Raw genomic sequence first — 17,824 nt, 5'->3', positions numbered from 1 at the left:
TCCAGTGTTTGTGCTAATCTACACTAACAGTTTCCCTCCCAGTGTTTGTGCTAAGCTATGCTAACAGTTTCCCTCCCAGTGTTTGTGCTACACTACGCTGTTTCCACCTGTTACCAGTGTTTGTGCTAATCTACACTAACAGTTTCCCTCCCAGTGTTTGTGCTAAGCTATGCTAACAGTTTCCCTCCCAGTGTTTGTGCTACACTACGCTAACAGTTTCCACCTGTTACCAGTGTTTGTGCTAAGCTACACTAACAGTTTCCCTCCCAGTGTTTGTGCTAAGCTATGCTAACAGTTTCCACCTGTTACCAGTGTTTGTACTAAGCCATGCTAACAGTTTCCACCTGTTTCCAGTGTTTGTGCTAAGCTATGCTAACAGTTTGTTTTTCTGGTGTGACAGAAGGATGAAAGATGAGGAAGTAAAGAAGGTGAAATTTGATTTAAAAAGAGATAAGAAGAAGAAGAAGAAGAAGAAGAAGAGGAAGAAGGAGAAGAATGAAAAGACAAAGAAGGAGAAGAAGAATGAGAAGAAGAATGAAAAGACAAAGAAGAAGAAGAAGTCATAGTAGACAAGAAGAAGAAGAAGAGGGAGAAGTAGGAGGAGAATAACTAGAATGAGTCGATGATGTAGAAGAATGGAGTAACAGAGTGATGGAGGAAATTACTTTTAACCTTTGACTCCCAGCAGGAATTCAACCATCAGCACACAAAAACACACAAAAACACACACAGTAACACACACTGTGACCTCTGACCTCTGGACACAATCCGTCTGCTGTCTGTCTCTGTGGATCTGATGTTCTGGACAATGACTCTGTGTTTTTGTGTGTGTGTGTGTGTGTGTGTGTGTGTGTGTGTGTGTGTGTGTGTGTGTGTGTGTGTGTGTGTGTGTGTGTGTGTGTGTGTGTGTGTGTGTGTGTGTGTGTGTGCGCGCGCGCGTGTGACAGCATCATGTGACCTCATCAGGCCTCCAGCTGGTCCAATCATCTAATTAGATCCACCAGCAGCTGTTTCCACCTGAAGCTGTTGAGAAACATCAGGTCTGAGTTAATCTGGACTCATTCAGAACTTCCATTTAAAACGAGTCGATTTAACACTTTCTATCATTCAGAACTTCCATTTAAAACGAGTCGATTTAACACTTTCTATCAAACAGTCGCTGACCTCCATCAGAGAACAGCTGATTTACCAACATCTAGTCAGAAACCAGCTAATTTAACGCTCCACCTATAGTTTGTCTCAAAAACAAACAATCCCAGTCAGAATGTCCACCAGAAATCTGCTGACTTAACCACCATCGAGTGTTTCTTTTATGCAAAGCTTATTTGTCGTTTCTTTTAGAAGAAACAAGTTTACAACTTCCATTGGAAAATTGAAGATTCAACGTTTGTGTTGCAGGTTTTTCTTACACAAGTTTTTCTTATAAATGAACACAATCCAAGTCAGAACTTCCATCAGAAATCTGCTGATTTTACCACCATCAAGTGTTCCTTTTCAGCTAGTTTCTTGTTATATTTTCAAAAGAATCCCATTCAAAACTTCCACTGGAAAAGTGCTGATTTAACACTGCAAGTTTTTCTACTTCGTTTAAAACAGTCATGGTCAGAATCGCCAATTATCTATTAAAAACAAACACAATCCAAGTCAGAACCTTCATCAGAAATCTACTGATTTAAATGACATTAAGTCTTTTCTATGTAAAAATTATCTAGTTTCTCAGTTCAAACCTTCCATTCAAAACTTGATTTAAAACTTGTAGATTGATGTTTTTTTCTCAAAATGAACACAATCCAAGGCAGAATTTCCATCAAAAAAGTACTGATTTAAACATAGAGTGTTTCTTCTCAGCTAATTTGTTTTTTTAACAGAATGCCATTCAAAACTTCCCCTAGAAACTTGCTAATTTAAAGTGCCACCTTCAGTGCTTCTATAATCTTATCTGTCAAGTGTTTCTTATAAATGAACACAATCCCAATCAGAACTTCCATTAGAAATCTGCTGATTTAACCACCATAAAGTGTTTCTTCTATGTAAAGCTCATTTGTTGTTTTTTTGAGAAGAAACAAGTTTACAGTTTTCACTGGAAACTTGTAGATTAACCTTCATATTGCTGGTTGTCCTTACACAAGACTTTCTTAAAAATAAATCAAAACTTCCATTGGAAAATTTGTACATTGATGTTTTCTTCCTCAAAAACCAACACAATTCAAGTCAGACCTTCTGCTAAAAATGTGCAGATTTAACTGTAATCAAGCTTTTTTTCTGCTTCTTTAAATTCAGAACTGCAATTTGAATTTTGGTGTGTTGTTGGATTCATTTGTTTGTAAACGAGCCACTAACTGGACTCCATCTGTGGTTCGAATAAAACCTGATCTCATCAGTGTTTCTTCTGCACGAAGCAGAAAGAAAACCCATCAGGTCAGAAGTTCCACCAGAAACCTGCTGATGTAACGGTTTCGGAGCGACGGCAACTATTTCCTTTGGATTCTGGCGTCTTTGAGGAAACGCAGTCAGAACTTCCATCAGAAATCTGCTGATTTAAGACCGCAGAGTTAAACCATTTCTCATTTTTTCACCGTTTACTCTGCTCAGCTGTTGGCGAAACCTGATAACACACACACACACACACACACACACACACACACACACACACACACACACACACACACACACACACACACACACACAAACACTCACACACACACACACACACACACACACACACATCTACACTAAACACACACTCAGGCCTATAGCCAGCTGCCTGAAATTCCACTGTAATGCAATACCTCCAAGTGTGTGTGTGCGCATCACTCTCTCTCTCACACACACACACACACACACACACACACACACACACACACACACACACACACACACATACACACACACACACACACACACACACACACACTCTTCTAAACCTGCTAACAGCAACCGCCCCAATTGTCCATGAATTCAGTTCAGAATTTCCTTTAGAAATCGTCCGATTTAAAGTCCAGGAGTCTCTCTGTAGAGTTCACGTCTTTGTTTATAAAATGACAAATCTTATGCAGAACTTCCTTTAAAAATCATCTAATTTAAGTCCCATTAACCTTTTCAGTCCATTAAAACTTTCATAAAAGAGCCCAGCTTCCATTTAAAGTTCACTAATTTCACTTCTGTGAAGAAGGGACCTGATTTTATTTTTCACAGTTAGAAGTCTAGGAGCTAAACTTAAATATAATTCAGTCTGAACTTCCATTAATTAATACATATTTTCTAATCTTTTATAAATTAAAGTCCCATCAAAAATCTGGTGGTTTAATTCTAATTTTAGTTCTACATGGTTATTTTCAAAGTGAGTTTAAACTGGAAGTTTGCTAATTTAACTTTCTTGAATCTTCTGTTTTCTTTATCAAACAGACATCATATCAACATAGAAATACTGAAAATTAACACGTCTTGCATGGAAGCTGTTCTCTTTATGAAACTGAATCCAAGTCCCATCAGAAATCTGACAATTTAATTCTGATTTTCCTTTCCTCTTTAAAGACCGTGTTTCTCAAATTTTTGCCATTTGTCAAACAACATAAATCAGAAAATCAGTTAAAAATCATCTAATTTAAGTTCCATAAAACTTTACAGTCCATTAAATCCTGCTGAATCTGGTGACCTCCTACAAGTTCGTAGGACAGTTTGGCTAAAACTGAAACGCCTCAAGAACCTTTCGATGTCTTTCTTGTGCCCTTAAAGATGAATTTAATTAAGAAATGCTAGTAGACTGTAGATTCTGGGTAAAGTTCAGGATAGTAGACTGTAGATTCTTGGTAAAGTTCAGGATAGTAGACTGTAGATTCTTGGTAAAGTTCAGGATAGTAGGCTGTAGATTCTTGGTAAAGTTCAGGATAGTAGACTGTAGATTCTTGGTAAAGTTCAGGATAGTAGACTGTAGATTCTGGGTAAAGTTCAGGATAGTAGACTGTAGATTCTGGGTAAAGTTCAGGATAGTAGACTGTAGATTCTTGGTAAAGTTCAGGATAGTAGACTGTAGATTCTGGGTAAAGTTCAGGATAGTAGACTGTAGATTCTGGGTAAAGTTCAGGATAGTAGACTGTAGATTCTGGGTAAAGTTCAGGATAGTAGACTGTAGATTCTTGGTAAAGTTCAGGATAGTAGACTGTAGATTCTGGGTAAAGTTCAGGATAGTAGACTGTAGATTCTGGGTAAAGTTCAGGATAGTAGACTGTAGATTCTGGGTAAAGTTCAGGATAGTAGACTGTAGATTCTTGGTAAAGTTGCAAAACACTCGTTCAAGTGTTTTGCAACTTTACCAAGAATCTACAGTCTACATATCTACACTCAAAAGTTTGGGGTCACCCAGATAATTCCATAAAAATTTGGTTTAACATTTAATATTTTCAAAGTAAAAGCTTTCATTAGGACTTAAACCATTACCATCTGCAAAAAGCTGTTTCCTAGTCTAATTTGTTCCACTTTTCTTTGTATTTTTTGAGTTTTATTTTGCTGCAAACCTTAAACTGAGCGACTTGTTCCGTCATTAGTGTCTGTTAACAAACTCGTTCAGCCTCATTCAATCTGTCTGCTGCTGACTTTCATTCACAAACACATTAAGACCTGAAACTCAACACCTGCAGCACACACACACACACACACACACACACACACACACACACACACACACACACACACACACACACACACACACACACACACACACACACTCTCTCTCCCTCTCAGGTTTCGTCCAGCTGCTGCCGTTTCTCTGCTTCAGTTTCCATCTCGGACTCTCTACTCACTAATGTGGACAAATTTAAAAACGATGTTTTTCTTCAGCTTTTCTTTGAAACCGAAGCGGCTGAATGACGGATATCTCCAATGTGTCGCCGTGACGCTCAAACACCAGCTTTAAACGATTCAGTTACGTTAAACCAAACCAGAATTGAAAGAGAAAGTTCAGTGAATGAACTTTAACGCGTCTCGTCTGTAGATTCTCAGTCGTCTGGTCGTGGTGATCAGAGGAGATTCAGTAGAAACCAACTGGACTTATTATTAACCATGAAAATCATCAAAACTAATCAGGAAAATCCTTAGTTGCTGCTCTAAAGGTTATTCTGTTGTCACGGCAGGATGAAAACAAGAATTACTGCTGAGTTTTTTGCTCTATATTTAACCAAATCCCATATTTTTTGTTTTTAATCATTTAAAGTGCATAAATTACACTTAAGAATGCAAACGTGACCCAAAAAATGCAAAAATGACACTAAAAGATGCAAAAATGGCACTAAAAGATGGAAAATCACACAAAAGTTGCAGTAATGATACTAAAAAATGCAAAAATGACACTAAAAAATGCAAAAATGACCCAAAAGTTGGAAAAATGACAGTAAAAAAATGCAAAAATGGCACAAAACATGCAAAAATGGCACTTAAAGATGGAGAAATTACATAAAAGTTGCAGAAATTAGACCAAAAAAAAGTGAAAATGGCACTAAAAGATGTAAAAATGACACTAGAAGACACTAAATGACACTTTTTGGCTCATTAGAGCCCAAAAATGACAGAAAAACAGGGTTCAATTTTAAAAGTAACTGAATTATCTTTAAAATCTCAACAGAAACTTGCATATTTAACAGTAACTTGAGTAAAAGTGGAAATTTTTTTCCTCATTTCATTTATATTTTGCTCAAATTCTCACATTTTCCTGCTGTTTTCCGTAATTCTGAGGTTAGTCCAGTTGGTTTCTTCTGAATCTCCTGTTTACTGCGTCTTTGTGTTGTGGATCTTTATTTTCTTTAATAAAATTAGATGTTTAGATAAATAAATCTGCAGATTTAAGCGACTCAGTGTCGTCTTTGTTCTCCACCGTCACCATCAATAAACCCAAAAAATAATAACCCTCTAACTCAGCGCTGCTCATGGAGGCAGTTTTATTTATTTAGACTTAGACTTTATTAACCCCTGGAGGGAATCTAAGTTGTTCCAGCAGCTGGATGTTTAATAAAGGGATAAACAATAAGAAACATAGAATATTAGGGTAGAAAGTGAAGGTAAAATAAAATAAAATACAGAAAAAAATCAACAGAATGTACAAGAATGACAGAATGTGTTTGAAATGATGGAGCTAATTTTAAGGCAGAACTTTAATTAGAAATCTGCTGATTAAATTTTCTGCACCACAAGATTAGAGTTTAAAGGCTTCATTTAAAAAAATCTCCAAAATCAGACCATTTGGAGGAAAAATGAAACTACAGTGAAGAAAAATGAGGCAGAAGCAAAGAAACACCCAGAAACTGCTCAGAGTTCAGAGAATTAACTTGCTTTGTTAGTTAATTTTTCTTTCTTTTTGTTTATTAAAAACATTTTAAAAATTCAAAACTAAAACCAGTTGATGCAGAACTTCCTTTAAAAATCATCTAATTTAACTTTTCAGGGACATAATTTCGACAAAGCTTGGTTAGAAACGTTCTGATTCAGCATCTCTCTGCAGCTTCAGGAACTGATTTAATTCTCATTATTCAGAGTTTAGTTTTTTTTTTAATTAAAATGAGCTTAATGCAGAACTTCATTCAACCCTCGTGTCATCCTGTGGATCAAATTAACTCATTTTGAAGTTTGAAAATGTGAAAAAAAATATGTATTTTCACAGTGAAACTTCTGATGTCCACATTTTCAACATTTTTGGGAAATTTTTGAAAATTTTTTGGTGGAAAAAAAATGTTAAAAATGTTTCTTAAGAACATTCACATAAAAAATCATTTTTATGTGAATGTTCTTAAAGAAAATATTACAGGTTTTACTGATATATATGTATTCACGAGATATTTTTAGGATTTTTTTGAGAAGATTTTTACAAATTTTTTGAAAATATTTACAAGAATTTTCTTGCCAAATTTGGGGGATTTTTGGTTTTTGTAAAACTTTTAAGGGAACCTTTTAATGAATTATTGGAATTTTCTTCCTGAAGGTTTTGCAAATTTTCAGAAATTTGGGGAATTTTTTGCAGAATTTTTGGATTTTTTCAGACAAGGAAACAATATTTTTTTGGTGCCTGTAAATAAGGAGGGTTAAAAATTGTTCCATTTAACCTCCTCAGCTAGGTCAGAACTTCTACCAGCACATTTAAACCTGAGTCCAGAAACACACGAGAGGCTAATGATGTACAGTAAACCGGCTCGTTAGCACCACCAACAGGACGCCAGACTCACTGCAGCTGTTTGTCACTGAGGAACGAGGGGAAATAAAGATGTCTTTGTCTCATAGAGACGAGTGGCGGAGGACCATCGGATCCATTTAGCTCCTCCAGACAGACACTAAACATTGTTCATTCAGCCATCAGCGCCTCGGGGAGGAAGACGAGGAGGAGGAAGGGCAGCGGAGGGTGAAGTTAAGCTTATTAGTTCCTCCCCATCCCCCACACTCAGCCAGCAGACAATGGTGGGACCACCGACTGACCGATGGATGGATGGATGGATGATGGATGGATGGATGGATGGATGGTGGAAGCCCTCAGGACTCTCATTTCAGAAACACACACTCACAAATCACACATTATAACACACACCAGAGTAGTTCACTTCTTCAAGACTAAAAATCACCTTCATTTAATTAAATATCTAAAACATCTACAGAAGAATCGACAGATTTCTGACTAAAGTTCTGCACAACAAAATAAAGAAACTGTAATAAATCAACAGATTTCCAGCTGAAGTTCTATATTACACTGCAAAAACTCCAAATCCTACTGTCTATTTGTCTTATTTTTAGTCAAAATGTCTCATCCCACTTGGTTTAAGATAAATTCTCTTAACAAAAGACATTTCAGCAGATGGAGGGACTTGTTTTAAGACAATGCATCTTAAATATCTTGTTAAGTCAAACAACCTTGAAATTATCTTGTTTTGAGTTGAATTTTACAAGAAAACTCAAAATAAGTTTAATACATCTCAAATTAGGAGGTTACATGAAAGCAAAAATCTATTTTTTAGTGAAAAACTATTTTTTTTAGCATATCTGGCTTATTTTAAGACACCTAAGCTTGACAATCCTGGTAAAATAGAGCTTAAAATAAGTTTTCCCAGCTAAATTTAAGATCCCAATATTCTAAATATCATATCTTATTTCTCGAAATCTCACCAAGACATTTTTCACTTGTTCTATTGGCAGATTTTTTCACTTATTTCAAGGTAAAAGTTCCTTGAAATGAGTTGAGTGCAGTTGAATTTCCAGAAACAAAGAACACATTTCTAAACAAAGTTTGGCTGAAATGATTCAAACTTGGTTCAAAGTAATTTGAAAGTCACCCACATTTAACTCCAAAAATGTCAAAAATGACACAAAATTTATCATACGTTCTGAATTTATTCACAGTAAATGAAGAAAACATTTTTATAGAGGATTTAACCTGAAAATTTCAAACAGAAGTTCTGCATTACATATTTAAATTAAAAAAAAATTTAAGTTGATAGATCCCTAATGGAAGGTTTTGTTTTTTGTTTGTTTTTTTAAACTAAACAACAATGAAAAGTTTAGCTGTACTTAGAGAAAAAAATGCGATTTATAAACGTTAAATCATCAGATTTCCAACTTATGGTCTACATTAGTTTAACTTGTCATAACAAAGAACATGATTCTAAACTCTGTCAACACTAAAACGGCCTAAAAGAACTCGAAAATGGTCAAAATGATTCAAACCTGCTTCAAACTAACTTGAAACTAGTTCACATTTACTCAAAAAAATGTCCAAAATGACTTAAAACCATCATAAATTCTGTCTCATTAATTTATTCACAAGTAAATGAAGTAAATGTTTTTTATATGAGACTTGAATCAGCAGAATTCAAACAGAAGTTCTACATTATATTACATATACATACACACACACACACACACACACACATATATATGCTCAGAGAAAAATGTGTGATTTATGAATGTTAAAGCAGCAGATTTATAATGAAAAGTTCTGCACAACAAAATAACAATTGTGTTATATTAACTGATCTCTAATTGGAGTTTAGCTTTAGTTTAATTTCCACAAGCAGAGAACACATTTATAAACTTTACTAAAAATGGGTTAGACTCGATGACCTTTGACCTCCACACCTGAACACTCAGGTAGGTTCAGCTTCTGTCTGGACACTGATTTACATAAACACCTACAGCTGCAGGTAGCATTTATTTTAACTGATTCTTCAGTAAAACATCAGAGAATTTCAGACAAAAAATGATTCAAACATATTCAAGTTATAATGATGTAAAACTAAAAAATTATTTGTTTTCTTTACTGAGCCCAGAATCCAAACAGAACATCCACTGTAAATTGATTAGAAGTTGATCAGATGTGTTGAATTAACTCAAATGTTTTTGCTCCTCATTTGATTTTCCAATTCAAAACCTCTATTTGAAAACTGTTGATTTAAAATCTAAGTCTTACAGCCTCATTCTATTGGTTTGTCCTCTGCACAACCAGTCATTTATTATCAAATCCAAGACAAAACGTCCATAAAAAATTTGTCAAATTAACATTCAAATTTAAGGTTCATGGTTTTCATACAGTTCTTTAATTCTACTTTCTTCCTCTGTATGCCTATTTATTTACCATAAAATCCAAGTCTCAACTTTGATTGGAAATTTGCTCCTTTTACCAAACGTAGAGTTTAGAAGTTGATCAAATGTGTTGAATTAGCTCACATATGTTTGTATGTCAAACTGACATGCAAGTCTTTAAATTTATGCTTTTCACACAGCTCTTTAGTCTATTTATTTTTCAGGGAATCCAAGTGAAAACCTGCATTAATAATGAGTACATTTAACCTGTAAGTCTTAAAGTCTTAGTCTCTCCTGATGTGCCTACAGGTATGTTATTTTATTTATTAACCAGAAAGCATCTGAAATGTTGTGATTTGGCTCTTTATGTGTCTCAACAAACAAAGTCAGAACCCCCCGTTAAAAACCGTCCCATTTAAGATCCATCGATCCATTAATCTCTGGTTTAAACCTTAAAAAAACTCTTCCTCTGCTAATCCTGCATTATCGTTGCCATGGCAACACGCGTGATATAATGGATCATACGTTCCCTGTTTACCGAGCGGCAGAACGAAGCAGAGGATGAAGTGTGAAGCGTCTTCAGTCTCTTCGGGGAGCTGACAGATTTGCTCGTTCTTCCATTATCTCCTTGGCAACCGAATAATAATTAATCCACCTCGGTGTGTGTGTGTGTGTGTGTGTGTGTGTGTGCAGCATGTTTTCTGCAGTGTGTGAGTGATTTTTTTGCGCTGCCTGTGGTGATGCAACGATCTCTATCCTTCAATATGTAGGGCAGCTGTTAGCAGGCGGAGAAGAGATGATGCAAAGGCAACAAAGGGGAGATAAAGAGGCAGAGCAGGAGACAAATCCAGCCAGAACCGTCGCTAAAAACCTGCTAATTTAACTCTCAAGTCTGAATCCAGGTCAGAACTTCCATCAGAAATCTGCTAATTTAACATACAAGTCTTCATCTTTCTCATGTATTCAGATTACTTTAATATCCAGAAGACAATCAGTTGAAAATTTGTTGATTTCTTTTGGCATTTCCATTCAGAAGAGACTTTAAAAACCTGCTAATTTAACTTGTAGGTCCACGCTGCTACAGTCAAATTTAAGTCAAAACTTACACTGGACATCTATAGCTTTAACTGCTACTGGTTTTGTCAAGTCTTTTCTTTAATGTAGTCCTATATTGTTACGTAGATCCCCAAAACCAAACATCCAAGTCAGAAAATCCATTAAAATCTGTTGATTTAACCGTCCACCAAATCCAAGTCAGAGCTCCAACTGGAAATTCTCCAGTTTAATTCTTTTCTATGCAGCCCCAAAATAAAACATCCCAGTCAGAACCTCCATTAAAAATCTCCTAATGTAATGCTCAGGTCTAAATCCAGGTCATAAATGCTAAATGGAATCTGTTAATTTCAGTAAATTAAGTCTAAACTGGTCTCCAGCACACAGTAAACATGTGAACAAAAAGACACAGCAGCAGGTGGATGAATGTCCGTCTCTGTGAGGACATCTAGTAGAAGCAGGTGGAGGGCAGAATTCATTAAATCAACAAAGGTCCTCATAAAGACAGCAGTCCTAAACGTGTGTGTGTGAATCAAATCAGCTGATCTCCAATGGAAGTTATGAACTGGATTATATGCTAAATAAAGGTTCATGACTTCCTTTGTTTTCCATCACTGTAACCTGAATATATTTGCATGTTTTGGACCTTGTGGGGACCGTTTTGTCCGGTCCAGACCTGGTTTTCGGGTTCACATTAGAACCAGGTTAGCGTTAACATTTGCAGAAGCCCTGACAGAAGAAAAAGTCAAATCCTTTGCCTCCAGCAAAACTCCAACCTCGGTGCAGAAAATGAGCAGCTACGATAAGGCAGAGTACTCAGAGTAGTAAATCCATCAGTGAGGTATTTGTCCTCGGTGTATAAATAGTATATTCAGTGTAAACAGTCAGTTTATGGGATGTGTAGTTTACATTCCTGTGTGTTCTGCTGTCTGTCTGCAGTTAAATCAGCAGATTCCTAACAGAGGTTCTGAGTTTAACTGGAGATGTACAGTCAGATCAGCAGATTTTTAATGGAGGTTCTGAATGGGAACTTTAGATGTGTTTGTTTTGGTTGGGGATCAATAGCGGCATTGATTTTTGTACAGAAATGATGACCGTTAAATCAGAAAAATTCTAATGGAGAACTTGGATTTGGAATATTGGAAAGATGTTAAATCAGAAATAATAAAGAAAGCTGCTTGTATGGGAAAGACTGAAAGTACCGTGCTGTACTTTGGTCATTTTATGTCTTTATGAGTTCATTTGACGTAACATGTTGGCTGTTTTGTGTCATTTTGTGGTACTTTGGCGTCCTGTTCTGCTTGTTTTTCGTCATTTTGAGATTAGATTTTGGCAGTGAGGGTTATTCCTAGAGTGACACCAACAGCCAACAATGAAAACATTGGTGGTGGACAGCTCCTATGCCTGCGCTGCAGGACAGAAAGATTCAGAAAATCTTTCTTACCATCAGCAATTAGACTATTTAATTCTAAAGTAAATAGATTAGACCCCAGACAATTGAATTTCCCTTCGAGGATTAATAGTTATTGTATTGTACTGTACTGTAACAGCCGAAACCAAATTCCTTGTATGTTATGTTTGTAGTCGGCCATTAAAGCTGATTATGACTTTCTGTACAAGACTCCACCTGTATAATATTTTTGATTACAAACAATATTCTCTGCTTTTTGCACTATTCTCACCTTAACAATATTCATTTTCAACTACTGTGTCTATACATCCTTATATACATGGGTAAATATCTTACACTACTGTTCAAAAGTTTGGGGTCACATAGAAATGTCCTTATTTCTCAAAGAATAATTTTTTCAATGAAGAGAACATGAAATGAATGATAGATCCAGTGTAGACATTGTTAATGTGGTAAATGACTATTCCAGCTGGAAGCGGCTGATTTTTAATGGAATATCTCCATAGAGGTACACAGGAACATTTCCAGCAACCATCACTCCTGTGTTCTAATGCTACATTGTGTTAGCTAATGGTGCTGAAAGGCTAATTGATGATTAGAAAATCCTTGTGCAGTTACGTTAACACATGGATAAAAGTGAGAGTTTTCATGGAAAACATGGAATAGTCTGGATGACCCCAAACTTCTGAACGGTAGTGTGTATATATATATATATATATATATATATATATATATATATATATATATATATATATATATATATATATATATATATAATATAACTCTTTTATTATTGTCTTTGCCTTATTCCTCGAGTGACACTAACAGCTGAAACCAAATTCCTTGTATCTTGGCTATTAAAGCTGATTCTGATTCTAAAATGTTTCTGTAGATGAAAGCTGGACGTCTCTCCTTGTTTCCTTTCCTTGTTTCCTATCTTTCCGCTCCTTGTTTCCTTGTTGTCGGGTCTAAATCAGACCAGCGACGGTATATTTTCCTCCAGATCTGCGTCTCAGAGCTCTTCGGTCTGTATTTCGTGGTGCTGTGACCCACTTTCAGGTGCTCGGTGGATTAAAGCTCAGCTCTGCTGCTGGAAACATTTTCTCCACATTTTTTCTCCCCCACTTTTCCTCCCTCCTTCCTTATCTCCCTCCTCTCTTTCATCTCCCCTCTCTCCTTCTCATCTGTCTTTCCTTTTCTCCTCGGCCAAAACCACCTTCCTCCTCCATTATCGCCTCCTATGATGTTGTTCCTGACTCTTCTTCTCTTCCTCGTCTCTCATCTTTTTCCTCCTTTTTCCACTGACCCTCCTCTTTTCCATCTTTTTCTCTTCGTCTCCTTGGATTGAGCCGAAGATGACCATTAAATCTCTGATTCTCTTCAGCTCTTAAATAAAAACTGACAATCTCCATAAATTCTCACTGAGTCATTTTTGTATCATTACTTCTGTGACGTAGGTTTGATGCAGAAGCATCTTAAAGTGTAACACCACTAATGACCACTAGGGGCTGGCTCCAAAACACCGTTTATAACAGACTCTCATTCAAATAATATCAATTTTTCTCCTAAAATACAAGTCACTGCATTTATTTCCAGAAGTCATTTTGATGTGACCAGTGACATTCACTGCTTCTGATCAGTGTGCTGGTGACTATCTTGAAAATAACGTCATCATTAGACAGATTGTAGATATGTTAATTAGCTTGTTTAAATCAGTTAACTATGCTAAAAGACCCACAGTAAATAAATGTTTCTTTACCTTTATAATGGTTTCTAATTTGAATGCACTTTGTATCAGTTTTCTGTGAGCTACTTGGCAAATGGAGCAAGCTAATAGATACTCTATGAGGCTTCTCTACACTGTAGTGTATTAGCATTCATGCTAGTATCCAATACTGTTAGCTAGCTAGCACCATTATTGCCACCAAGCTACTGAAAAATATAGCTACAGGCCAAAAGTTTGGCGATAAGATAAAGTTTGTACAAAAAATTATAATTTCATTGGTGTATTTTGCCACAAAACAAACATGATTATTACATAAAGAGTGGCTCATCAGAATACATTTTTTTCTATAATTATCAGGTATTTGTATCTGTATTCTTGCTTGGTCAGTAATCTAAATCTGACCTTCTCCCAACTACAACAAAAATCCAAACATCAGAGAGAATCCTCAGGAATGGGGCTGGTGTTGCTTGCATGTACTGCTGCTCCGTCGGTGTCACTTGTCCTGATATATCAGTAAACTTTACTAATCTGAATCCAGTGTGTCTCTCTGTATCTGAACCAACATCACTGAACTTCCACAACGAGAATACATTTTTTCTATAATTATCCAGTGTTTGTACTCTTGTTTCTTTACTCAGCTGTTTCTTTCTGTAATAGTTTGTCAGAGATATGGACACAGTTGACATTTATTGGGATTTTTGTATGCAAACTCTCAAAAGCCAAAGAGCTAAAGTGAATAATGTAAATTTTTTAACTTTTGACTCTTGGAAATCTTCTCAACCCGAAAACTAAGCCCTTCTTTTCTTTTGTTAACATTTATTCATCAATTGCCTGTTAATTTCAATGTATACCTACAGGTAAATTGAGGAAAATGGTGCACAAAACAAAGTCTAATCATGCAATAAATACGTCCCCAAATCCATAGAATTCATAATGTTTTTTTATTATTTTTACCTTTTTAAGAAAGCCATTGTGGATAGAAACTTGAAGTTGCTTTCAAAATTTGGGCCTGTAGTGTAGCTACAGTAATAATATCGCTACTTGTACTGATACTACTGCCACATGTTGTACTTTAGATGCAATGTTAGCATAAATTTTGCAGATATTTTATCAACAAGTTTTCCACCAAACGCTGTGCAGAAAACATCAACACCCTCTCCTGATAGCAAAGCTATATTCCTCTGCTAAATAGTGACCACACAAGGCTGTATGAGATGTTTTATCAGCAGCTAATGGGCTAATAACAGTTTTCATAGAATTCATACTGTGTTTTTATTTTTTTTTACTTTTTAGGAAAGACATTGTGAACAGTGCAGTTACACTACTAATACCACTACTTGCAGTGATGCTACTGCCCCACATTGGACTTTAGATGCAGTGTTAGCGTTAAGTAGAATATGTACAATGCAACTCACCTGCTAGCTAATGTAGCAGTGATGCTATAGCTATAAGTTCTAGTCAGGTTTCAGTGTTTCCTGCTCCACCCTGTTAACATATTTGAGAGGTCCTGGCTACAACCAGAAAAGACTGTTTGGTGAAGCCAAAGTACAAATCCTCAAATAATTAAAACCAATAATTCTTTTTCCACTAATTAGCAAACACGCAAACTAACAACATACTGCACTAGCTGTGACATCAGAAGCAACACACACACACACACACACACACACACACACACACACACACACACACACACACACACACACACACACACACACACACACACACAGACAGAGTCATGTTGACATCACCTCTGAGGACATGACATTGACCAGCATTAGAACAAATTCTTACTCTTAAATTTCATAATTTATCTTACGGGGACATTTTGTTTTGCCCTCGTATGGCACTTCGGTCCCCACAACGTCAGTGTTTGAACACAATAATGTCCTCACAACGTGTGTAAAACAAGGGAGCAGATTAAAGCCCAGTCAGAGGGGAGGCAGTGGTGGTGTGTTGTTCAGAAGTCTAACCATGTTCAGATTTAGACTGGGTGTGGCAGCACACACACAGACACACACTGACACACACACACACACACACACACACACACACACACACACACAGTTTTACAGGATAACTCGCTCTCTCGTCATTCAGACCACACACTGTTTCACTGTGTGCGTGACGTCACACTAAAACGTGTCCTCTGGGACGAACTTTATGGATTTCGCTCTAAAACACGGTCAATAAGAGGAGAGAGAGTCGGGGTGAGGAGGGTGAGGAGGACAGTCAGGACGAGGAATAAAAGAGAGAGAGCGATGAAGTCATTCCCCAAGGTGAGATATGAGGATGAACACACACACAGCCGTGATAAACTGAGTGTGTGTTTATCAGCCTGCAAGGACACACAACTACACAAAACAGACCCACAGCAAGACATCATGTCGGGATCGATACCGACAAAAAGGTTGGGAAATATTCTGAAGAAAAATTAAACTTAAATAGTCGGTGAGTTCATATTTGAATCTCCAAAAAATTGTAGTGAGAGAATATAGCTTAAGCATTTTATCAACACTTTTAGACCTAGCATTGTGCACCAGGACATCTTCGTACATTTTATAGACTATAGTGGAATGTTTTGGAGTGTTTTTATTTGCTTTACATCAATATAAACCTTTTATCCAAAGTATAATGTGTGTTGATTTATGTCTCAACTACTACAATGAACTGCATAAAAGTGCAATAAACCTAAAATTAAAGCTGCAAGCAGCGTTGAACGAGTCCTGGTCAGGGCATCCAAGCATGTCCACCAGGTGGCGCTGTGACTGAGTGTATTTTGGCCTATGGATGTGATGATCATACATGTAAAGTTTGATTCAGATTGGAGCATGTACAGACCAGTTACACAGCATTTCCTGTTTCATGGTGAAATGTTGAAATTCCGCCAGCTACCATTTCCACGCCCTTAAACTTTTGCGGAGTGTGTTGACAACTTTTGATCACCCATGCCTGCTGTACATCCTGGACAAATTTCAGCACTGTCGGGGTTATCCTGTTTAAGTTAATAGCTTTTGAAAATGTGCAAAAATTAGCACAAAAATGTACAAAATATGATACATAATTCAAAATGGCCAACTTCCTGTTGGGTTTTGGGTATTGGTGCAAGAGGCTTTTTTGTGCATCCTGGTGTGTTGCAGATGTGTGCCAAATTTCTAAGCTGTAGGTGAAATGTGGTTGGGGGGCGGAATTTTCATAACATTCCAGGGAGCCATTTTGCCACATGAGTGTATTTCCATTAACCCTCATGTAGCCCTGCGGGTCAAAATTGATCCGTTTTAAAGTTTGAAACTGTGGAAAAAAAAACATTTTCACAGTAAAACGTGATATCCACATTTTCAACATTTTTGGGAAACTTTTGAATATGTTTTGGTGGAAAAAAGAAATGTTAAAAATGTTTCATAAGAACATTCACAAAAAATCAACTGAAATCCAGTGAATTTTGCTGGATTTTGGTAGATTTTTATGTGAATGTTCTTAAATAAAATAGAAGTTTTATTGATATATATGGAATCACTAGATATTTTAAGGATTTTTCGAAAGACTATTTACTCATTTTTTGAAAAATATTTACAAGAATTTTCTTGCCAAATTTGGGGGATTTTTTTTGTTTTTGTAAAACTTTTAAGGGAAACTTTTAAGGAATTATTGGAATTTTCTTCCTTAAGGTTTTTCAAATTTTCAGAAATTTGGGAATTTTTTTGCTGAATTTTTTTCAGAAAAGGAAACTATATTTTTCGGTGCCTGTAAATGTGGATGACAGGAGGGTCAAAATGATGTTTGTGCAAATTTTCATGCATTTTCAAGTATTTTTAGGGCCTCAAAGATGCATTTCTTTCACCCAAAGAAGAAGCAAAAAAAATAAACACATATATTTCAAAATACAGAAATTGCATAGCTGTATCCCTGAAATTAGTAAAAAAAAAAGTTGCACTACATCCTGTGGTCTCATTTATAAAGATTTGTGTTATGTGCTCTTTATTGTGTATTTTCATAAACCCATCACTGCAACCTAAAAGCGCTCTGAGACTTGGTGAATGTGTGAGATGTTAGTGTTATGAAAATTAATGCATTTTATGATTAAA

At 36.2% G+C, this 17,824-nt stretch overlaps 1 protein-coding gene across 1 annotated transcript in view; it reads right to left on the bottom strand.

The window, feature by feature from the left end:
* Positions 1-17,824, bottom strand: part of plxna3 (plexin A3) — a 151,426-nt gene that overhangs the window by 66,882 nt on the left and 66,720 nt on the right. The window lies entirely within an intron of this gene.

The sequence above is a fragment of the Amphiprion ocellaris genome, chromosome 8 (assembly GCF_022539595.1).
Source record: "Amphiprion ocellaris isolate individual 3 ecotype Okinawa chromosome 8, ASM2253959v1, whole genome shotgun sequence".
NCBI lineage: Eukaryota > Metazoa > Chordata > Actinopteri > Pomacentridae > Amphiprion > Amphiprion ocellaris.
This window is presented reverse-complemented; position numbering and strand designations above follow the sequence as displayed.